At 38.6% G+C, this 25,790-nt stretch overlaps 1 pseudogene; it reads left to right on the forward strand.

Annotated features, from left to right (window-relative positions):
- LOC129401877 (uncharacterized) overlaps positions 1 to 25,483 on the forward strand; it is a 68,460-nt pseudogene extending 42,977 nt beyond the window's left edge.
- Positions 25,484 to 25,790: the final 307 nt, after the last annotated feature.

Genomic DNA, 25,790 nt, shown 5'->3' on the forward strand with positions numbered 1-25,790 from the left:
ATCCTACTCTCAAGAGAAATGCATTAAAAAAATAACACTGAGTCAGAGCACACACAAAAAAATACAACTTTTGATAACATATGCAAAGTGAAAGTTTGAAGCAGAAGTTTCCTGGAGGCAGATCCATAAATAGATAAGGGTTCTCCCTCTAGAGGGAATACAGCTATGTGATATTATGCTAGGGTAACAAAGTAACAGGAAGGTGGTCTTAGCATATTACTTAATAAGCCCTCAGGAAAAACCTAAAACTATATTGCATAGCAATACAAATTCACATTAAGACTTTTAGTGGATAATTCATACCAGGGAGAGAAAAAGGGTTTTGTTTGTTTGTTTGTTTTATCAAGTTCAAGATAATTTTTGGTAGTTCTGGTCATCACTGTTCAGTTTGAAATTGGGGACATTAAGCTTGTTTCTACATGCAATTGACCCAATACAGATGTTAGAAAAGAAATCATGCCAATCTATCACAGTTGACCCTTGAATAACATAGGTCTGAAATGTAAATTACATTTATTCACTTGTACTTGGATTTTCTGTTGACCTATGACTTAAACTCACAGTGTGTGTCTATATATATTATATGATATGTACATATTATGATATATCATAAGAAAATACATTTATGATATATATCAGAATATAAGTTAAGAAAAGTTAAAATCATAAAAGAATACATTTAACATGTTACAACATTGTAATTATATTCTCTTATGATTTTCATAACTTTTAAAATCTCTCAATTGTAAGAATGTAGCACATAATATAAAGCATACAAATTAGGTGTTGATAAATTGTTTATGATATTGGTATGGATTACAATCAACAGTAGCCTTGTAGTAGTAAAGCTGAGGGGCAAAAATCCTATGACTAGTTGGGTATCTGTGTCCTTAAGCCCTGCAATATTCAAGGGTCAACTGAAATTTAAAATGAAATATAAAACTTGTAGATTGGTTAGAAAATCCAGTTGACTTATCCCTGCATACCCTCCCATATAGAAAGGTATAGCCATTAAAACCTCCCATTGTTTTGGATAGAGAATTGATGCCATATTCAGCCTTATGCCCTTAGTTACTTAGGATTATACCTAACAGAGATTTATATCTTTATTAAGTCAGTGTTGAGCCTGGTGAGGAATACAGACCCCATATTTTGGTCACTGTCACTGCCACTGTCATCCTGTTGCTCATCGATTTGCTCAAGAGGAGACCAGCAACATCTCCATTGTGAGACTTGTTGTTACTGTTTTTGGCATATCGGATACACCATGGGTAGCTTGCCAGGCTCTGCCGTGTGGGCAAGATACTCTCAGTAGCTAACTGGGCTCTCCAAGAGGCAAGCTACTGAGAGTATCTTGCCTGCATGGCAGAGCCTTGGCATTTGACCTATTTTGCTTAGTAACCATTTGACTTACCTTCCATTGCTTGCTATTTCTTGTTTTTAATGTATATTAAAAATTTCAGCATCCCATGAAATTCTGAAGGCACAGCCAGAAGTGATTTCTAAGTGCAGAGCCAGGAGTAACTATTGAGCATTGTCAGATGTGACCCCAAAACAAAACAAAGTGTGTTTATGTAATAACATTTGGGTTTCTTTTAATCACAAGTACCTGGCTTGTGATTCTCACTGAGGAATTGTAACTAATTAGAAGCTTTGTTCTGGTTACTGGGAGAGTTATAGAATGGGATGAAGATGGCAGAGCAGCACTGGGGTGGGGTAAGAGTGTGCTGTATATATGAGACACACTTCCCACCCGCACTTGGCTGTCTTTCTCAATTTTATGACTTTGTGGAGAGAAGGAAGAAGCCTTATGGTTTGAATTGAAAAACAAGAAAAATCCCATTTTTTTTGCCCCATTCTTATTAAATCTTCCTTTTTATCGATGTTTTGTATTGTTCCTTTCATCAGTTTTCCACGAGATATCTAGTTAATAAATTTACCTTTGAGATATCTAACGAGTCTTAGTCATTCCCTTTAAAATATGCTTGAGATCAGTTGCTCCAACTAACTGATTACAGATTGACCTGAGATCGTCTTCTAAGGGGAAGGAAAAGATCTCCTTCTAATTTGGGCAATTTGGGCGGGTACTAGATCATGGAAAAAGCATCCAAGAAGGTGGATGCAAAAAAATATTTTCTTCTGTTCTCTAAAATTTTACTTTAAAAAGCTCCCACATGTTTAGCTCACTGTTTTTAATATGTGCTTAGCAAATAGCCATGGGCTAGGATGGATTCTGAGAGCTAAAACTGTATTTGGTGTGTGTTTAAACACTGGACTGGAGCGCTAGCACAGTGGGTAGGGCATTCGCCTTGAACGCGGAGGACCTGGGTTCAATTCGTCTATCCCTCTCAGAGAGCCCGGTGAGCTACCAAGAGTATCCTGCCCACACAGCAGAGGCTGGCAAGCTCCCCCAGGTGTATTCAATATGCCAAAAACAGTAACAAGTCTCACAATGGAGACGTTACTGGTGCCTGCTCGAGCAAATCGATGAACAACGGGACTACAGTGCTCCAGTGTAAATTAGAGAGCAATTAATAGGTCTCTTTCTTCTTTTTGCTCTCCAAAATGTGTCTAAGGCTGGAGAGTTCTTATAGAGATATAGGTCAACCTGGGTTCAATCTCCAGCATGGTTCCAGGAGTGATATTTGAACACAGAGCCAGGAGTAAGTCATGAGCACTGTTGTATGTGACCCCTAAACAAAAAAAAAATACTATGTGTCTAAAGCTGTGTCAAAACCAAAAATTCAATTAAAAATTCAATTAAAATTCAATAAACACCTGTAATTTGGAAAATATAGTTATCTTTACGTCATAAATCTTTTGGCCAGGGTCTAATAAATGATGTGTCTTTGGTACATTAGTTATAGGAAGAAATTTGCTTTTCTGACATCCTTTATTATACAAAATAAAATTGTAGCTAAAGCATTTAAAATGTTCATTTGGGTGTTTGTAAAACATAAAAGAAACAATGAAAATATATCAGTATGTAGTAATCACCCAATAATAACCATGCAAACTCACAGAAGCTTATGTTAAAAACAGGATAAGTAAAGGCAGTTCCATATGTAGGAGGACTCATGATATGACTGTGGATGATGTCTCACACACTTTGTTCAGCCATTTGGCAAGTTCACTCTAGGTACTCACTGGATGTCCCAGAGGATGACTAAAGGAACAAATAGAGGATATTGCTCAAGACATTACTAGTCATTACTACTGGAAATTTCAGTCCTCATGGGAATTCTTTGGCATTTCTTACTCTCCTGGGGTCTAAAGATTTTCCTGGAGTTCATTCTTTGCTATGTACTCTAGCAAAGTGTCGGAGGTTTAGAGCAGACCAGGTTTAGACCTAGACCAGGTAAGCTGCCCTGTGTGAGTGACACACTGACTAAAGTGCTTATCTGGCACACATTTTCCTTGCAAGTGATGCCAAAAATATCACAGCAACAGAAGGGCAAGTTCTGCCTGTTGCCAAGTTTATTGGGTATTTTCTGCGTATTCAAAATGAAAATCCACACAACCAAGAGCACTCATTCTTTTGACAGACAGTGTTGAGGTCAAAAGGGGCTTGTTTGGGGGGTACATTTGTTTTATTCCCAAAGGCAGAATGGATATAAATTTTAGCATTGTCCTTACGCCTGATATAGGAATACCTGCCCAATCTGACTTTAGTGGACCCCACGATATATCATTGCCAGAAACAGTTTTTCTCCATAGGCCAATAATATTTATTTCCTTTCTTTTATACTACATCCTGAATTTCCCTCGTGGTCCCTGCCTGTATAATTTCTCCTTAGAAATTATCCTCTTCAGGGATCTGCTGTTTTTGTGTATACTTCCATATCTGAAGGCAGGAGGTACAGGTGGCTGTAAGAATTGACAGTGGCTATACTCTGGGTCCCTGCAGCTGTCTACAAATTTTTTTGCCACCTGTAGTGTAGGGAGGGTAGCATGAATCTGGGCTGGGCAAAGAACCTTAGTTGTCTTTTGGCTAGCTTTTCTAAGTTACTTTTTCTCTCAGGATGAGCACTTGGGTTATAAGAAAAAAGTGCATAATATTCTTTGCTTTAAAAAGCAGAACTGAAGAATATGATGTTTGTAATTTTTAGAGAGAGTTAAACTTTTTATAATATAGGTTTGAGCCATCAGATCAAATATATAGTGATTATTTTCATGATGAGTATTCTAGATGGAGCTATACTGTAGCCATTTGCATTTGTCATTTACTTTCTTCTTGGCTTCTCCTGTCAACAGTTCTCTGAACTCTGAACAAATACATGCACTCTTATGTGAATTTGTTGTGCGTCACATAAGCCAGAAAGTCCCAAACTTTCTTGATTTATACCATGATCTACCACTTTTTCATGGATTCTTTAAGCAAATCCCCTCTCCACAAAACATATTATCTGACAGTTCCAATTATCTTTGCAACTTTGTGATTTTTTTTAAAGTTGAAAACAGAAAACTATACCTAAAAATAGTACTTTTAAAAAGTAACCAAAATTTATAAAGTTAAATAGATTTCAGAGGTGCTGTATTTTAAACCTGTATCTGTATACATTATATTAAGTTCACCAGTACAAATCTAGTTTTATTCTTCAATATAGAATAAAACATGTATATCTTATTTTCCTACCCCATTTCTCGTCTAGTAACCAGTAAAAGGATACTACTGTCTGAAAGTTTTTTTAAATTAGTTAGTTCCCTTGTACAATATTGTGAGGTAGAGAAAATTTATGTATTTGGTCAGCTATATGTTTCAGTATATATTTGATATCCATCTGGAGTTCCTAACTCTTAGAATTTACTCAGTGCTAAAGAATTTACTCAGTGTTAAAGACATGCATTATTAGTAGAGGTAATTTTGTGTGGGTTGAGGGTATGTTGAGCCACATTTACCTGTGATTAAGGCTTACTCCAGATTCTTCTCAGAGATAACTCCCGCTAGAACTTGACGGAACAGCAGAGGCAGGAATTAAACCAGAGTCAACCAGAGTCGTGCAAGGCAAGCAGCTTAACCTCTGTACTCTTTATTTCTGCAGCCCTAGTGAAAGTAACTTTTAGAAGACACAAAGAAGGGGACTGGATATCAGGGAAAGCATGACTCATGATTTTCAGAAATGACTGGGAAATAATTTCCTGAGTGGGAGGAGTGCAAGAAGTTGGGTTTAACTGTCAATGGCCAATGATCTAATCAACTATGCCTATATAGATAAGCTTTATAATAACCCATGAAGAGGAGACTTCCTGGCACTCCCAGGTGGTTCTCCAGCATCTAAAGTGGACATTTGTCTTGGGAGACAGATCCCTTTATATGTGGATTCTGACAATATTTCCAGTTATTATCAGAACTGAGTTGAATAGTCAGGTGCTCTTCTTGTATCATAAAACTGCTTGCTGGTGAGGGGAAGCCTCTCTCTCTCTACTCCATATTGAAATGTTGAAATTGGTTCCAGGAAATCATGAAACTCTGTTTTGTTATCTAACACATAGGAGTTATGTGTTAGAAACCTATGGTGTTCGTATTTCTCCTTCTAACTTATTTACCTAGTCATAATTTCCTCTGGTTTTACTCATGTCACTTCAGGATAGATTTTTTTTTTAATTTTTTTTTGTTTTTTGGTCACACCTGGTGATGCACAGGGGTCACTCCTGGCTCATGCACTCAGAAATTACCCCTGACGGTGCTCTGGGGACTGTATGGGATGCTGGGATTCGAACCCGGGTCGGCCACGTGCAAAGCAAAAGCCCAACCCGCTGTGCTATCACTCCAGCCTGGATTTTTCTTTTTTTTTTTTAATTTTTAAGAGGGCACTCCGAGCTGTACTCAGGAGCCACACAGGTCATACCTGGAGGTATGCAGAGCATTATACAATATTATAGCACAAACCTAGAGGTATACATGCAAAGCATGTGCTTTACCCTGTAAGCTACATTCCCTGGTCACAGAATTCAGCTTTTCTTTTTTTTATTGACTGACTAGTATTACTTTGTATATCTGACTAGTATTACTATGTATTTATATGCCACATCTTCTTTGTCCATGCATCAGCTGCTGGACACTCAAGTGTTTCCATTTCTTTTCTTTTTTTTTATTGAATCACTGTGAGAACAGTTACAAAGCTGTCATGTTTAAGTCTCACTCATACAATAATAAAACACCCATCCCTTCACCAATGCCCATGTTCCACCACCAAGAACCCCAGCATACCATCCCTTCCCACCACTACCCTGCCTATGTGGCAGATGATTTTCACTTTACTCTCTTTTTACTTTGTTTACATTCAATTTTCGACAGAAAACCTACTATTATTATTTGGAATATTCCCCCAACAATCAGACCTGCCAAAAAGGCATCATTAAATCATTTGTTTTCTATTGCTGATAATGAAGAGCTTGTGATGTTGCATGGCTGCGATAGCAGCCTCATGGTTTTGGAATTCTGGTATTTTAGTAATTAAGTCCAGAGGTATTTCTGCCAGCAGCTGCTGCATTCTGAGATTGGTTTGTGTGCCTCTGGGATCATGGCTGTTCAGGAGCGGAGGAGCTGTTCGTGTGCAGCTGCTCCGGGTCCCGTTTGGGCGGGGGTGGGAGGGACAGGGCCTGTTCTGCCCCTCCCCATCACGAGATTTCCTGTGCACCCAATCACTGCAGTCTCCTACCTCTCTGTCCAATTGGCTCTGAAAGGTGACGGTCCCCATGCTGCTGCAAAGGGGAAAAGGCTGAGGGACAAAAACCCTTCCCCTCCTGGGGTATACTGGGCCATAGCTTGGCTCACAGCCCAGGAGCATTTCTGCCAGCAGCCGCTGTGTTCCGAGATTGGTTTGTGTGCCTCTGGGGTCATGGCTGTTAAAGGGCGGAGGAGCCGCTCCCAAACATTTTTTTGTACATCAGGAAAGGGTTTGGAGAAATATTCCTGGTCCCCACATACTAGAGTCATGTTAGTAGAAGCTTAGTGTCGCCAGGATTCCATCTGGAGAAAGCAGGGAGACTGCACCTTCTCCATCTGGGGCACCCCGTGTTAGTGGACCCAGAGAAGACTGGACCCACTTATGAGTGCAGCTCCATCAGGAACAAAGGCTTGCAATAAAGACTCGACTGATGGACTCTGAGGCATTTACAGAAACCTCTGGAAGATATCGAGGAGCAGGAAGAACTGTTCCAAGTTTTTTTGACAGCACCATAGCAACAATCTCTTACTTTGGTAGAAAGTCCTGTGTGGAGTAGTTTGGGAAAAGTGTATCTAAACTAAGTTGGACAAAGGAAGGGCATGCATGTGTTGCCAGCTCTCACTGCCCACGCCCATGCTGCTGGACACGTGTTGTCTGAGTACATGCCACCTTCATCTCCCTTCTTGAGATGTGGACTCTCCATTCTCTGCCACTGGAGAAGCCCCATTTTCTCTCTTGAATGCATTACAGACTTCTCTCTCTCTCTCTCTCTCTCTCTCTCTCTCTCTCTCTCTCTCTTTCTCTCTCTCTTTCTCTCTTTCTCTCTCCCATATCTCAATAAAACTTGTTTTCATTTTTACTTCACTGTTTGCTACTGAAATACTTTTTTGTGAAGGCAAAAAAAATAGGAACGAAATCCTGGCAAGGGCCAGGACTTACTTTTCCTTCCTGCAGAGAAATTCTGTTGTTCCTGCTTGAGTCCCTGGCAGGGATCGTCTCCCACCCTGGGCAAAATAAGTGGACTTCAGGTGCGGTTTGAAAACTGCCTCAGGGGCTGGTGAGTCCTGAGGTCTGTCATTTGCAGGGGCTTATTGAGCATTTTTATGAGTTCTAGTTGTTCCTGCTGGGCTGGAGCCATAGCACAGCAGGTAGGGTGTTTGCTTTGCACAAGGCTGACCGGGTTTGATTCTTCTGTCCCTCTCGGAGAGCCCGGCAAGCTACCGAGAGTATCCTGCCCACACAGCAGAGACTGGAAAGCTATCTGTTGGCGTATTCCATATGCCAAAAACAGTAACAACAAGTCTCACAATGGAGATGTTACTGGTGCCCGCTAGAGCAAATCGATGAGCAACGGGATGACAATGCTACAGTGTTACTTTGTCAGCTTTTTAAAGTAGACAGCAATTGATTTTCCTCATGTAATGGAGCAATTAAATCTATTTCCCTCTAAACATTACTTTAGTTACAGCCTATAAAACTGAATTGCTATATTTTCTTTATTATTCCATTTAATGCATTTCCTTAATCTTCCTCTGACTGCTTCTTTAACTTATGGCCTACTTGAAAGTTTCTTTAATTTTCAAATTTGGAGGTTTTTGTTATTTTTGTTATTTATATCTAATTGAAGTCCATTTTGTCACAGAATGTGCTTAAGTATGTTTTATTCTTTTTATATTCATCCAGATTTGATTTATGGTCTCATCCATCTCTATTTACATTTTAAAGATATTTGAAAGTAATGTATATTCAGACTGTTGAATATCATGTTCTATAAATTGTAGTAAAGTCTGTTAATTGTACAGTTCAAGTTTTGTGTACTTACCTGTTTCTTACCTCTTGTTTTGTGAATTACTAAGAGAAAAATGTTAAAAATGTCTCAAATTAATTATAATAAATACCTTCTGTGGTGCTTTTAAGTGCTACTGTACAAAATGTTTTTGTCAGACTTTTAATTTGTTTTAAACATTGGTAAGTTAGTGGGACATAGCTACTTTACCAATTACCGGAACAGAATTCTTGAGTAAAACATTCAGTATTTTATACAGAAGACAGTCAACATTTTTTGTGTATAATAGAGACTAAAGGTATTGACTACTTTGGTAGAGGCATCCTGAAAAAGGCAGGAAAGCTTAATATTGAAGCAAGTGTCTGAGGCAAAAATTAATTAGAAAGTGTTCTACTAGCTCCTGAGAAGCAGGGGATAATAATTTTATTTAATAGCCTTGAGGTCTGGGGAGTAAGTAGCACAGTGAGTAGGGCATTTGCCTTGCATGCTGCCGACCCGGGTTCAATTCCTCCATCCCTCTCAGAGAGCCCGGCAAGCTACTGAGAGGATCTTGCCTGCAAGGCAGAGCCTGGCAAGCTACCCGGGGTGTATTCAATATGCCCAAAACAAGTCCCACAATGGAGATGTTTCTGGTGCCCGCTCAAGCAAATTGATGAGCAACGGGATGACAGTGATGCAGTGATACAGAGGTCTGGGGGGGCGGGGGATAGTAGATTTTTTATCTGTGTGTCTTATTTACTGGCAGGATGGAATTGATACAGGGTTAGTGCAGCGTATAAGACCACAATTGCATATAAGACCATAGGTTTGAGTCCTTTGCTTCTGAGAACTTTTCTTTTGGTTTGTTTTTTGGCCACACCCACTGGTGTTCAGGGCTTACTCCTACCTCTGTACTCAGGGATCTCACCTGCCTGGCACCCACCCTGCCCTCTGTAATATTTTTACTTTCCTTTACTTCTGACATCAAAGAATATTGGGGGAAGTTTAAGTAACAGTAAAATTTATATAAAAATTAACAGACTGTAATCAAATTATTTTTTGTGTTCCAATAAAATGTTAACCCACATTGTATTAGGTATAGTGTCAAGATCTGTCTTTGAGATGTGCATCAAATGTAATAGAGAAATTAAAAGTACTTGCCAGAGTGTATATGATTGGGCATCTAATGGAATCCTTTAGAAGTACAGAAGTAATCTGTTATACATTTAATATTATAATCATCTTTCAAATTAAGCCCATATTAAATTTGCAGAAGTGGTATAATGGAGCAGAAAGAAATGTTTTTAGATAAATGTCCAAGAGTTACAGTTAAGGACTTGGGCTTAGAGGAAACATGTGAGTTATTTAAAATATCGACCATCTGTGTTGTATATTTATTCTAAGGATAATAAAGAGCTGAGCCAAGATAGCAGGCATTAATGTAGAAAGGACATTGTAAGTGCCAGGAATTGAGGCTTATCATCTATGTTTATAGTAAATTTATCTTGAGTGTTTTTAGAGTAAGGTTGGCAAGATAGTACAAGTATTAAGGTCTTTGCTTTGCATGCAAATGACCCCAGTTTGGTCCCTGAATATGGTCCCCTAAGGAGGTGAATATGAATATGGTCCCTTAAGAACCTCCAGGGTCTTTCCTGAGCAAAGAGCCAGGAATAACCACTAAACACCAGTGGCTCCCAGACCAAATACCAAACAGAGTAAGACTCCTATTTCTTCCCCAGAGAATCCTCATTCTTCTGGATTTGGGATATTTCTATGTTTGGTATTACTTTCTTAAGATGGGACAATATTTCTTCCAGTTTCTCTCCTACTTGTAATATCTATAAATGTTTTTGTCAAAAGATGATCAGTTGGGAAGTTGTTTGATTTGTAGATTGCTAGTCTTATTCGGGATCCTGACTAATTTTGTCCTAACACTCTTTCAAAATGCTATAATAGTGCAGTTGTTATTAGTTTTGTAATTCAAGCAAAGGCCTCATTTCCTATTTTAGCTTCTATTGTTAATTAAATCTTCAATTTCAGGTATAACTCCATGGATAAAATGGGATGATATGAAAACAATTAAATAGTTATCTTCTTTAACTTACATGTTAAAGAAGTTAAAGTTGTTCTCTATGTGCAGAGAAATAACTCCTCATTTAATTCTTATTAAAAAATATTGTGGACAGGGCAGGAGTGATAGTACAGTGGGTAGGGCATCCGTCTTGCATGTGGCCAACCTGGGTTCAATTTCCAGCATCCTATATGGTCCCCTGAGCACTACCAGAATTATTTCCTGAGTGCAGAGCCAGGAGTAACCCCTGTGCATTGACTGGTGTGACCCAAACACCCCAAAAAATATTGTAGGGGACAAAGAGATAGAGAACTGAGTATCTCTTTGTCTCTATGTTTGACTCCCTGGCAGCCTGTGTGTTCCTTAAACACATTCAGAAGTATATCCCTGAGCACAGAGCCAGGAGTAAACTCTGAGTACAACTGAATCTGGCCCAAATTCTCTCCCTTTTCCCACCAAAAAAAATAGGAAAACTATTTGGGCTATAATTTTTGTGTGTGTGGAAAAAAATGGCTATACAACAACATTTCCCTTTATATTCATTAGTCAACTTTGGACAATCAGAGTTCAGCATCCATGGCTTCAGCCAACCTGTATAAAAGTTTATATAAATCAGGCAACCCGCTTGGTATTCTCCAAGTCCTAAACTTTTCTATGAGTAACTGCTAATCTTGTTTTAGTTTAAGGAATGTCTTAGTCTAAGGTTTAGTCGAGTATCAGTTATATAGCTGATTATATTCCTGGATCATAGGAGAAATATATTTTAGAGTAATATAGAATGAGCAACGAAATGAGAGTGATACAGTAAATATAGAGTAATAGGAATTTCGAACTAATAAGGAAATTTTAGGGACTCTTGCTATAGACTGGAGCAACAGCACAATGGGAAGGGCATTTGCCTTACACATGGCCCACCAATATTCTTTTCCTTCGTCCCTCTCGGAAAGTCCGGCAAGCTACGGAGAGTATCCCGCCCACATGGCAGAGCCTGGCAAGCTTAACCGTGGTGTATTTGATATGCCAAAAAAAAGTAACAACAAGTCTCACAATGGAGATGTTACTGGTGTCCACTCAGCAAATCGATGAGCAACGGGATGACAGTGACAGTGATACAGGGATCTTTTCTGTAATGCTCTGCTATGCATCCTCTCTCCAAGGGATGTCCTCCTTCTCTGTTCATGTGTGCAGTGGGTGGGGTAGGTTGAACTGCCACAGCCAGCTCTCTTGCCAGCCCCGTGGACCCAACGTGTTCAAATGACACCAAATCACTTCTAGTGAAGTTGGAACATTTAAAAATGTTAAGCGACAAAATTCTGATTGCAATATAAGTACATAATAGAAGCAAAGGTTTTTGTAGGCAAAGGAGAGGATTTATAAAGACTAACATGAACCAAGAATGCTTATGATGCTAATGTACCTCCTATCCACCCACCTCTGACAAGAACATAACAATTTATTCCCTCTAACAGGCAGAAAATCAGAGACTGCTCTCTCTGGATCCAAACCAAGCTCTTGGGATTAAAACTTGAAAAAGTAAGAAGACTTTTAAAATAAGCGACAACAAAATTTACCTAAGTAAATTCAGGCTCTCTGGAAAAAACAAAGTGAAAAAAAGCAAAACACAAACTCACCTATCTGTAAGGCCAGCTTGAAGAATAGAGTTTATGAAACCTATTCCTGTGTCTGCCCTTCGATTTCTCTTCTAACAAAGAATTTAGACAAGAAGACATGAGAGAAGCAAGTAAAAGCAGGATGAAAATGAGGGACTGATTTCCACTAAGTATTTATAATATGGTGCATGAGAAATAAATGAGAATTAGTAACAAAATCCTATTAGCAAACAAAATAAATAGTGGAGGATGGTAACACAAGGGGAATGAAGTTTAACTTAGTTGGACAACTTCAGCACAGCATCCTACAGCCTCAAGCAGCAGAAGTGAGGGGATGTATGGAGTTCAACACCTAAGGCAGACTGTCCTAGTGACCCCTGTAAGAAATTAGCAATGATCACCCATACAAGGACAAATGGAGGCTATTTGATGTTGGTGATCCCCACGGGTGACTTATGTGAAGTGGGGAGGAGAAAGATAGTCAGTTTCTTTCATCCACCTCTGCCACCCTGTACCCAGGATTACTGGGTTCTTGTCTCACCTCACAAAAAGGAATTTCAGGAGTAGACAAGCAGTGAAGGGTTTTTGAAGGCCTGGAGGGGGAGAGAGAGAGAGTGAGAGAAAGAGACTAACACGCTCAAGAGAGAACACGGACTTCTCCAAAGGCTGAGAGAACCCCTAGACACATCCCAAGAATGAAAGTACACATCTCAAGAGGGGAGATGCCGTGACACATGTGCTCAGTTACGTGGGCGGCAGCAGCACACGGACTCAGGCAGCACATGCACACCTTTCCCTTATTCAAGGTGGCTTTTGTAGAGTATCTTTCGGGATGTCTTTGTCTGGAATGTTCTGAAGTCTTCTCTGGGCTGATTCACTACAGTTAGGGTATTCAAGAAATTTCCTTCATAAGGAGGGGTCCAATCTTCTCAGATGAGGGTCTTATCAGACCTTAGTTCCTGTTTTCTGCAAGGTTGGCCTTTTGTAACTTCAGAGCTATTACTTCCCAGGAAATTTACTGCCACTGCCTGGGGAGGGACCTTCCCTATCTCCTGCCTGCCTCCATCATATTTACCTAGCATTTCTGGCAGAAAGGATGTCAGTTACTGGCAGTTGTTTTTCACTGGGACTCACAAAAATAAGCAGTAGAGTGGGAAGGTCTGTTGTGGAAAGAGTTCTCATGTCTGGTCTGATGGGAGGTTGCTGACTCATGATACTGGAAGCAGGCTAACTGGATGTGGGCATCTTCTGGGATTGGTTTGGATGTATGTTTATCTTTCTCTGCTTGATTCAGACTTGGAAACAGGGACCCAGAATAGAACATCTCGAAGTCTTTGATAAAGTACTGATTGTCTCATTGAGTGACAGACATTGAGGATCAGGCTTATATTGTCATATATAATCTGCCCGTTATTCATTTGTATGTTCTGCTCTTATATCAATGTAAGAATTAAAAATATTATTTTATGTCTATCTTGTGCAGCTGAAGTAAATTTGGTCTCATGATTAAGTAAATGGCCACAATAAATTGCTTCAAATAGATAAGGAGTATATAAAATACTTAAAAATTGCTCATATTTATAAATGAGTAAAACAAAATAATAGAAACCCAAATGAATTTTTATCCAGAGAGTAACAATCTCAAAGTAATTCTTTTTCTTTTTTTTTATTTGGGGCATGGGAAGGGTGGAGGCGGGCACACCCAGCAATGCTCAAGAGTTATTCTTCACTCTGCATTCAGGGAATACCCCTGGCAGTGTGTGGGGACCATAGGGGATGGTAAGGAAGAAATTCTTAAAGAAAAATACATTTCTGTACCCCCCAATTACTAGGAGATCATTTTCTCACTGTCAAGACTACTTCTCCTGACGCAGTTTAAAAATGAATAAGTGATTTTTACCAGGTATGAACTAAACCTCTTTACAGAAAGGTGTCTGATCTATTTTAGACTTTTACACTCTGATAAGTGTTGCACCGTGTGACTAAGGAAACCTAGAAGGTACAAACTAGAGGAAACCTTTGTCATAGTCACTGCTTCTCTGTACCCAGTTACCAAAAAATTTAAACTGGATTAGATCTTTGCACCCTCAATATTCTGGCTGAACAAAGTGTAGCCTCTTCAATTCAGTGCCAAAACAAGCTTGCCTATCAGGGTAACAATGCATTGAGGAACATGCTGTACTACTTTAGTTGTTACTTTCAGTAATAGCTGCCCTGTTTCCTCCACGTCTTGCTAGAGTCTTTCACACACACCTCCTCTAACACCTCCATTTTCATTTAAAATTCTTGAGGGCAATGCAAATCAGGATTACCCTCCCCCCCACCCTCAAGCTTGACATAGAAAAAGATAGTTCACCTTATCTGGCTCAGAGCCTACAATGAGTGACTAATTTTAGATTCCATGCATTTGACTTATTCAAAATCCATTTCATCTTTTTATAAAAGTTTTCTCATGTGAAAGTGAATTTTAAGCACTATACAAGAAAAAAGTGTTATTAGTTTTTGAGTGAGCTGTTATATATTTGACTTGGGAAGACATTTCTTACTGAAGACACAAGGAACATGAAAAGCCTCTTGGGCTTCTGTCTTCTTAGAGAGAGTAATGTGGTGTTCGTATCATTTTCACATATAAATATACATCTTCAAAATGCCCTAAACACATACAATTGGAAATGCATCATTTCCTCATCAAAAAGACACACATTAAATATAGTCTGTGTAGTTACCATGGTAAGCTGTAAATTCCATGACCTTTATGTTCCATGCCCAAGACATGTAGCTTCTGTTATCCAAAGAGCATAGTAACAATTAAACAGAAAAAAGGAAACTTATTGGGAGGAAAATAACCAATGTTGGGGATCATGCTTATTCAGCACAGGTTGCAGAGCTTGCTTCAATGAGAAGTAGTGGAAATTTGGTTTTGTGCCAGCTAGAGTTAAGGTGAAACACTAGTTTATATATACTAGTAACAGTGCAAGGACATTTATACACATATTTGAAGTGGAAATGGTGAGTGTGGCAGTTGAGGAACATAAACACACACTGGATGTACAGAAAATTGTGGTGAAGGATTATCAGGAGTATGTTTTTGGTATATAATGAGGAGAAAGGTAACTACAAATCCGGAGGGTGTTCTAGTACATTTTCCATTGCCCAGTAGAGTCCAGCTAGAGCCTAGAATTCTTACCAGTTCAAAGGTTTCCATAAAGCTCTGTCCTAGGCTAATCAAAGCCAAAAGAATGTTGCAAGGTAATTTATTCCATAGCAGGGGTGCCATATCCTTTAAACTACAACCTTCAGGTTAGTCTTCTGCTTTCTTAACTAGAGAGTCCTAAGTTTTTTTCTTTTTTTTGAGGGGGAGTAGAAAAGAAGGTGCAATGTTGCAAAGAAATGTGACTATTTCATTATACTTCTTATGAAACATGGTTTCTGGTATTGGTTTTAAAATACTGTAACAAACAGAATGAGGCAAAGAGGAAAATTGCTTTAATGTTTTAAGTAAATCAATAGATCATAATATAATAACTAATCAATATAGTAATTGTTAATAAGGCATTCCAGATTCCTTTAGTTTTCAAAATACAAGGTATTAGTTTCAAGTCATTAAAATTCAAACATCACATGCCAATGTTACTAGTGACATTTGAAGTGCTGAATGGATCATGTGAGTACAGTTGTCATATTGGACCTTGTTGTCTAAGGTCTTGACTTCCTTTAGGAAGGATATTTCAGAAGTAATTATTCATGACTGGTACTGGGTATTACTTTGCATATCCTCTCGGATGGTAGATAACAATGATTTACTCTAAATTTAAGAAAATATTAATTTAATCTCTTATCATAAAACTGCTTATTGTATAACAACTATAAGGAAGATAGAACCCTGTGTGACAACAAGAAATATTCAATTAGGAAAACACTTTAACTGGATATAACAAACCACAGAGCATATGTCAAAAAGGGCTGTCTTTAAAGACACAGTTCTTCATATGCCTAAATAAATTTGAGGGATTTTTATTTTTTTTGTAGTTTTGGGGGTTTGGGGGGAGGTGTTCAGGGCTTACTCCTGGCCCTATACTTGGGGATCATTCCTGACTAGGCTCAGGGGTGTCAATTGAACCCAGGTTGACTTTATGTGAGGTAAGTGCCCTGTCTGCTGTACTACTTCTCTGGCCCCTGAGGAATTTTTAAATGCAATAACATGGCACAGAGTTGTCCAAACACTTATGTCTCATAATCGTCTCATTGTAATTTCTATTATACATGTTTAATGTAATGATTTGATCTTGTTATGCCACAGGCAGACTATATTATAGATAATAATTAACATTGTTAGAAAGGCCTGCAGTTCTAAGCAGAATGTTGCAAATTTTTTAAGTCTTTCACAAACTAAACTTTTATTCACTGTCTACAATTAAAAAAGAAAGACATAACCAAATCATCTGAAAGATGATTTAGAAAAAAAAGGTTACTTTCTCACAACGAATGCATTAATCATGTAGCAATATCCAAAGTATTTTTAGTACCAATTTGCTGAGCAATTCCACATGAGGCATGTAGGGCCAAGTCACGATGAACTATCCACTTGTTTCAAGTGGATCTTTGTGAGACTAAACAAAGAACTAAACAGAACTGCACACTTTGATTTCCTTGAGCGCATTCTGCCTGGAATTGGACTGTCTTTTTGCTTCTTTGGGGGACTGTCTTTCTTCTACATCACCGGACCCTGAGGAGAGCGTGCAGGACAAGTTTACCAAAGCCTCTGAGCAGCTCTTAGTAAAAGGGGAAGGGAGACCAAGAAGAGGAACCCCTGGAGATGGAGGGGGCCTCAGTGCTTAACTCAGGCTCCATGTCTAGTCTCATCTCTCATGGTCTCCTGGAGATGAGGCCATGTGGAGGTCCTGACAGAAGGAATTAGTAAATTTCCTTTCAAAAATTACTGGATTTATTGTGCCTCCTCCTCCAAGATTCCACACCACAGCTTTATGTCTCTTTGGAGCAGGTCAGACTCTCTGGGTGCTGGACACTGCTGAGCATTTTATTGAGCACCTCAGAAATAGAAGATGAGGAGCTGCCATCTGCCTTTGTTGAGTCTCCTACCTGTCAAGTGGGCATTAAAGCAGCCCTGTTAAAGTAATGTCAATTCCTCTGCTACAATCTCAAGTCTAATTGATGTAGGCAGGTAGATAGGGAAAGGCCCTTGGCAATGAAAATTGAGATTTAACAGAGTCTCTGGGAAGGGGACTCTTAAGATGTGCAGATTCAAGAAAACAAAAGACCCTGAAGAAACCATCAGCAGACCCTGAGGATAATGGATCCCTGCCCAGGAGGTTCCCCAAAGAAGGCCATCACCACTCCCAACCTCCCATGTAACCTTAGCAATGAACTTTTACCTGGAAAGAAACCCCATGTAGGTGGGGGCAGGTTGAAGAAACCCTATAAAAGACACCTTGAACAATGGAAGGGCGCGCATATGCTGCCTGAGCCCATGTGCTGCTTGTGCCATGTGGCCGAGCACATGTGTCGCCCGCATCTCCCCTCCCTTGAGATGTGTACTCTCATACTTTCGTGTCCAGTGCTAGGATGTGTGTAGAGCTCTCTCCATCTTTGGAGGAGCCTGCGTTCTTTCTTGAGCGCGTTACTCCTACTGTCTTTTCTTTTCCACTTATCCCTTCCTCCTTCCCTCAGAAACCTCTAAATAAAACCTATTTACTTCACTGCTTGTCTACTCCTGAAATTCTTTTCCGCGAGCGAGACAAGAACCCAGTAACTCTGGGTCCCGGGTGGTAGAGGTGGTTGGGGAGAAAGTGACCGTCTTTCTCCTCCCCACTTAACGTAAGTCACCCGTGGGGCCCACCGACATCATAATCACAAAATATTACTTTGCCTTCTTTGCAACGTGTTGGAAATCACTTCAGTTCAATGGCATAAATTGCCACCAATGGCATGAGGAAATGAAATCTTCAGTCCAAGGAGTATGTGATTCTGGTTTACAGCTTCTGCTGTAAAGCCTTATAGCACCATCATTGAGACCATTTCTCATTTCCCAGCACACAGCATCTGCTGCTGAAGCAAGGAAAAATCAATTGGCACAAAAGGGAAAACAGAGGTTGAGTTTTAATAATCATGCATCTTAAGTGAGTATATCATTGTGTGAACATTGCTCTGAGCAATTTGATACAACATTTATGTGCCCTCTAAATGAGCGTTACACTTTTCTTCCAGGGGCTAAAATGTTCTGCATGTGTAACCTGGTTTTCTATTAGAGAATGGGAACGGAGGTGTCCTAGAATAGGAATGGAGTAAAGCACTAAAACTATCTTTAAGTGCCAGGGCTCAGTTCTTAGCACAGTTCCAGGAATAGCATCCAAGCATCTCCAGGTGTGGCCTCAAACCCAAAACCAGAGAAAAAATAAGCAAAACCAAACAAAAATGACCTAAGTTAGTACATGTGGCTTATGAGAGGTTACTTAAGTATTGCAGTCACAGCTACATGCAAAAAAAATGGGCTCAGATCTCTACCTAACCCCATGTACAAAAGTCAGGTCAAAGTGGATTTAAGACCTCAATATCAGACCAGACCAGATACATGGAAGACAAAGTTGGCAAAACCCTCCAAAACATTGAAGCTAAAGGTATCTTCAAAGATGACATGCCTCTGGTCAAGCAAGTGAAAACAGAGATAAACAAATGGGACTATCTTAAACTGAGAAGATTCTGCACCTCAGAAGAAACAATGACCAAAATATAAAGACAGTCTACAGAATGGGAAAGGATATACACCCAATTTCCATCTGATCCTAATGATCCAGCTAAGTTTTCTTACCTCAACAGGTTGATTCTCACTTGTGAAACAGGGCAGGAAAAAAAAACCAGCTATGAACAATGGTGTTAACCTCTACGTACCTTCTATGTACAATGGCAGCAAGGATTTTTTGGATTTTTTTTTTTTTGCAGTGATATGAGAATTTGGTGAAATGAGGTACTATACCTTCTTTCTTTACTCAGTTTCCTTCCATGACACTGGCTCAAAAAATGCCTAGCTTGAGATCAGCCTGATAGCCAGATTTCCCATTATGTAGATGTCTCCTTCTGAGGAGACCTAGTAGAGAATGCTTAAAACTCAGTGATGGTGAATTTCTCATGCCCTCCCAACCAGTCTGCATCCCTGCCAATCTTTCTGCTTTCCAAAGCAATTTTCTCATTTCTTGCTCACACAATCTGAATATGTTATGTGCCATATACTTACACACTTATGTCTATAGATTTACTTTGAACATTCTATCTCAATTTCAATTATCAGAAAATTAATTTTGCTCTAACCTGAGACAAGAGATGAAGAGGATGAGAAAAAAAATTCTGTGAATTCTTACAACTTTGTACTGTCCTATGCTTAAACCTAGCACTTGCCTATGTCTTTCTCCTTTTCTTTGTTCTCACTCTGGGAGAATGAAGCCCTCCTGTTCAAAGTTCACTCTCCTCCTTACAGCTGAGTACCATTCATTTGCACTGCCAGTAGATTAGTTAATTCATTCTTATTCCATGTCATTTTCCTCTTCAATGGCATCTTTGCTGTGCCACCTAATTGCACTCGGTATTTCCATTGTAACAAAGATGGAACCCTGGGTCTGGGTTTGAGGTTGACATGATGAGAAGCCTATATTCTTACTTTTTTTTTTTCTCTAAGCTTCTGGAAAAAAGAGATGTTTTCTGATTCAGTTTTATTTAATCTTCAACCCACTACATTTTGACTGTCACTCTACATCTTCAATTAAAGTACGTTTGCCAAGACCATTTTGACTTATATTGTATAAAAATTAGTGGTCATTTTCACACCTTTGTTGACTCATTCTGAAACATGTATATTCTTTTTTTTTTTTTTTTTTGCTTTTTGGGTCACACCTGGCGATGCACAGGGGTTACTCCTGGCTCTGCACTCAGGAATTACCCCTGGCGGTGCTCAGGGGACCATATGGGATGCTGGGATTTGAACCCGGGTCGGCCGCGTGCAAGGCAAACGCCCTACCCGCTGTGCTATCGCTCCAGCCCCTGAAACATGTATATTCTTAAGCATGGTTTCCTATTCAAATTATTATTTCTCTGTTTTTTAATTCGCATCTACTTCTTTGCCGAATATTCCCAGTGACATTTGATAGTTCTTCTTAATAGTATAGTCCTTTAATTTGGTACTTTCTTAGTTTTCATTCTGGGATTTTATCCCATTTAGTTCTGCATCATTTTTCTGAATGACTGCAATAACTCGAAAGGTTTGAGTTAAGAATGGTAAGGCTGAAGCTTGAATCTAGTCCAAATTTCACCTTGAAATCTAAGCCTCAGCAGATTTCTTCCCAGCAAATATCTTCTACTAAATGCCTTAGTCTTGGGACTGGAGCGATAGTACAGTGGGTAGGGCATTTGCCTTGCACGGGGCCGACCCGGGTTCGAATCCCAGCATCCCATATGGTCCCCTGAACACCGCCAGTAGTAATTCTCTGAATGAAGAGCCAGGAGTAACCCCAGTGCATCGCCAGGTGTGACCCAAAAAGCAAAACAAACAAACAAATAAATAAAAAAATAAATGGATGTCTCAGTCTTCCAAGCTCATGTGTTTATATATTAAAAAAACTCATTTCTCCCACTGTTTTCTTTCCTTGTCTATCCTATCACAGTGAGGATTTATATTTTTCCTCTTAATTGCCAAAATTTGAAAAACAAACTGCAAAAAACTGGGTATTGAAATTGTATTATCTCATCTCAAAAGAGTATGTGCATTCATTGTATCAAGCCAATATCTGAGTCACAGAGATGTCTTCATCTCCATGTCTATGTTTTGTCTTGAGATTGCTGTTACAACTGCCTTTAACCTACTTTTTTTTTTTAGCTCAGACCTGATGATCCTGCAATCTAATTTTTTGAGCACTGTTTCTTTGTTTGCTTGCTGTATGTTTCAAGGTCAGTCCAGGTCATTGAACCTCGAGTTCACACATGGAAAACATATATTCTACTGCTGCTACTGCTGAACCACAGCCCCAGCCCTCCCTTTGGACCCTGAAAACAAGCTTCCTATAACCCAACACCAGTGTGAATGACTTCACTCTTCAAGATAAAATTCTTCATTCTATGTTATTTTAGTGATATGAACCAAGTACTTCATAATATTGTTTCCATTTTGCTTTCTATATTAATGATTTTTTTCTTATTACAAACTTTTTAGATTCAGACAAACTGAGCAATGTTGTGCCCTGTACTGCATCATGCTTACTACAACATATTGCATGTGCATTTTCTTCCTTTGGTAGCCCTTTTTGCCTTGTCCATCCCAAATTTATTTCACTACCGTACTCAACAGAACTCAACTTCTACTTTACACTCTAGAAAGATTTCTTTGGCCCTTTCTCTCTCTCGGGCACTAACTGGCTGGACACACATGGGTGTTTTCTAGCATCTGATATACTTGATATAATATACTTAACTCCATGACTGCAGCCACTGCTACTTCCACTACTATGATGATGACAGTTGCTATTTAGAACTTGATTAAAGCTTTTGGGTTCCAAATTCAGCATGATTTTCATAAAGTATTATATCATTGCTTTTTGTATCTACTTCTTAAAAAGTACTGGCTGTTATTAATTATGAATAATAATTATGATATTTAAGATTTAATCATCTTTGAGCAGGGTCATTGATACTCCAAGTGCTAAGCATTAATTTTAGTTCTATGGCAAGTGAACAAAGATATTGTTATTACAAAATGGACATCAATTCCTATGTGTTAACATTCACTTTCACTATTGCTCCATATAGGCTAATAATATGTGATTGTATGGCTTTTAATAGTAGTAGGGCAGTAATCTACAGGGTCATACCTATGAAGGAAAATTCTCTTTGGTGACTGAAACAGGTTCTATAGAAAGAGAAGAGGAAAGTAAATGCTAAGTCAGAGACCACACAAAATCAAATCTAAAATTCACTGGAATTACTCAGACTTCTTCTAAGACTTACTATTCACAAAATTAATTACTTTATCAAAATATATAGTATGATTTTGTGAACATATTCAGGTAAACTTCACTAAATGGAATATATTTTCCCTCTATTTTTAAGGTCGAATGTTTATAGATTCTAATTTTTATGTAAAATTTATATCCTTCACTTGTGAGAAGATTGCAAAACTCTTCATTTTATTAACACTCCATAATATTCTTTTTTACCTTGTCAGGACTGCAAATATTTAAATGAGAGAAGTCATTATGCTTTAGTGGCATGTACACTCTTTGTTCTGGATAATGAGCACAAATATAAAAGCCTACTTATCACTGCTGTTTTACGCTTCCAGGAGTGTTGACAGCATGTAAGACACCTTATAGTGTAGGAAAATTACATTAGTCTCTGACTTGAATGAAGATTGATAGTTCTTAAAAAGAACTAATATATTTTAATCAATCTCCAAATATTAAACATTATATCTTCTAATATTGTTATAAAGAAATTTTCATCATTTTCCTATTATTGGTAAAGATAAATTATAGTTTACATTATGATAGATTAGTTTTTTCTAAAAAATATAAATACATGACACTATGAATTGTATTTTAACTTCTCTTGGTAAATAGAAATATGTAATTGGATTGATATACTACCTGGAAGTGTGGTCTTCTAAACTACCCCCAAGCATTACAATGATTTTATCTCTTGAGCTTCTATATCTCATTTTTCTGTCGGGGTTCTGGAGATTAGAGATAGCCTGAGTCTGCCTCACCACTCCTACCATAACAACATAACTAATCCACATATAGCAACAGAACCATAGACGTAATTATTCTGGATCAACATATTATTGGGAGCCAGTTGTCAACGGTGGGTAAACAAGGATAGAAAATCAACTTACTTATGTAGCTGAATGGTTTTGTTACATACCTGACTAATGAGTTAATATTCACCTTCACTATTGTTCCATATAGGCTAATAATTTGTTACTGTATGGCCAGTGATGTGGATAAATTTTCATTTTTAAAGGTCGTCTTTTGTTGGCACTCTAATGAGATAACTAAGATTATAGAACAACCAACTTATGGTTGTTGTCAGAGTTCTTTTCCTTGAATTTACAGAACTCAATTTTATGTGATCATCAAGAGAAAAATTTTTGACTGCTTTGAGTCTGAACTCTGGCAAGACCTAGACCCACTTTTGAAGCATTCCATAGATTAGGACAGTCTGATCAAGAGCAATCTTTCTTTTAACTAATTTAAAGCCAGATGATTTAGGATCTAATGACTTGTAGAAAGTCCACTATTTTGTTAAATAACAGCACAGGTACAAGAGTGATAGACCATGAAGTTTGTCATATCAATTGATTAGGAACTGGTTACAGTTTCTACTTATTCTCAGGGAGTTAAAATTAAAGAATGTGATTATTTTCTATAAATAGAAATAGATACCTGATTCTGTCCATTAGAACATTTACTAGTCACACAGGATACAACAGCTGTAGTATTGAGATCCTGTGATGAGTAGGTTATGTTCTTCATTGACAATTATGTGATATATAGTTTGAAGAAGGTCACAGCTTTGGGACCAATAAAGAGAAAACAAATTTATTGACTTCTTATAAAAATACTGTAAAGTCTTACATTCTTCAAACTAAAAAAAAAGCAAATAAAGAAGAGGAAATGGAGAGACTAGGTGGGTGAGGGAATAGCATAGAAGTACTTAACTACTCTGAATGTATAAATGACTCTTGTCTGATAAATATTGTTGATGGAAGAAAATTTACAAGGATGCTGAATTGCTGTCAGTGATCTTTGAGCAATAAAGGAGAATAATGCTAGAACTCTGATTCAGGAAAATATTCAAGTGAAGATGTGTGGAGTGAATATCATCTGAAGAACTCTATTTGCAGGACCCACACTCAAGCTCCGTGTATCTTCTGGGTGGCCAGGAGGTCTCTTTTGTCAATTTTACCAACCCACTATTCTGTGTTAGTTGACCCTGTAGTCTTTCAGACCTCAGGAGATGCAAATAGAGCCCTTTGTGAGGGTTAAGGGATAACACAAAACAGGAAGTAAAATTAGATTAAAAAAAACCTGAATTATTTCACTGAGGGAGACCTATTATATGCACTGATGCCCGTTTGTCCTTTTTACTTGTTTGGATTATAGTAAAGAAAGCAGACTGGAGGAAAAAGAGAGAGAACTATTAAAAGTTGAGTAACCAGAGTTTCTTTTTTCCTTTTTCTCACAGAGAAAAAAGGAGTGTAAGTGAGCTTTTTGGCCAGACAGGCATTTAGAAAATTTTTTCTGTTCTTTGACCCATATATTAGTTGAAAGGAGCACAGCTGAAATAGTAACCAAACGAGACATTACACTTCCTGAAAAATCTCAAGGAAAATTGTTGCAAGCTATAATGGCTGCTAAGGATCCTAAGGTTGATCAGGCTCCTAAGAAGGATGCAGAGATGAAACCAGGTAGGATAAAAGTGGGATATAGAGTTCTACCAGAAGGAGGCACCAAAGTGATTACAGATGACTGGGATTATTTGTTGTTTAAAGAGTAACATTCTTAGAAAGTATATAGATTAAAATATAAATTGCTAGTGAAATGTCATTCCATGAAGCTGCCCATTCCACTGAAGTCGTGAAATCTTAGGAAGCAGATATATGTCCTTCTGTCATCTTAAGAAATCTGCATTTTCAGGGGTCAGAGTAGGGTCAGAGTACAATGGGTAGGACACTTGCCATGCACATGGCCAAACTGGGTTCAATCCCCTGCATCCCCTATGAGCACAGGATTATATGCCTAAATGCAGAGCCAGGAGTAATCTCGGAACACCTCCCCCCAAACCAAACCAAACAAACAAAAGAAGAAGTAAACAAAGAAAAAGGCATTTTCAGGCTCCACATTTCTAGGTTAGCATTTCTCCTAAAATAATCTAATAGAGCCCTCTAGATAATCCCTCAATGGCTAGGGACCTAGCTGCGTGTTCTCTGTTTATTCCCCATGCAATCAGGGATCACTCTTTGGAGGCACAGGTAAGAGTGTTTACTTTGTCACTGCTTTGCAGGCAACACAGGTGACAGCACAGCTATGCCCACACCCACACACCATGGCCTCTGTGCTAATCCACCCAACTTCCTGTTTGGTAGTCAGCTTTCATGCCCCATTGCTTCACAATCCACAGAATTTGTTTCAATTAGTAAGATTTTCAACAATGTGTCCCTTGAGTGTCCTTGTCCAGACTTTTTTTTTCTCATAGAGCCTCCCTCAGTCAGGTTCCTTTGCGTTGGAAATGTGGAGCATGCATCACCTCAAAATCTGACAATGGCCTGGATACCTGGTATGTCCCTGAGCTCGTAGACACTGCATGAGACCGATATTGACCTCTTGTGAGTCAGAATCTTTGACTATCCTAAATCATATCTCCTCTTCTCTATCTTAAACCACTACAGCTTCAAGCAACACAAGAGAAAATGATATATACCTACCAATTTCTTCTCCATTAAATGAACTAATTTCCTTCCCTTTAGCTAATACAGATAAAGTTTGAATATTGTAATCCCAGTGTTGAAAGCCGGTTCAACTTTCAGCCTCATCCATTCTCTCTTCAAACAGAACCAGAGCTGTTCAAAACTTATAGATCTCAAATACATCTGTTCTTTTATGTCTGTGAAAAAG

The sequence above is a fragment of the Sorex araneus genome, chromosome 2 (genome assembly GCF_027595985.1).
Source record: "Sorex araneus isolate mSorAra2 chromosome 2, mSorAra2.pri, whole genome shotgun sequence".
Lineage (NCBI taxonomy): Eukaryota > Metazoa > Chordata > Mammalia > Eulipotyphla > Soricidae > Sorex > Sorex araneus.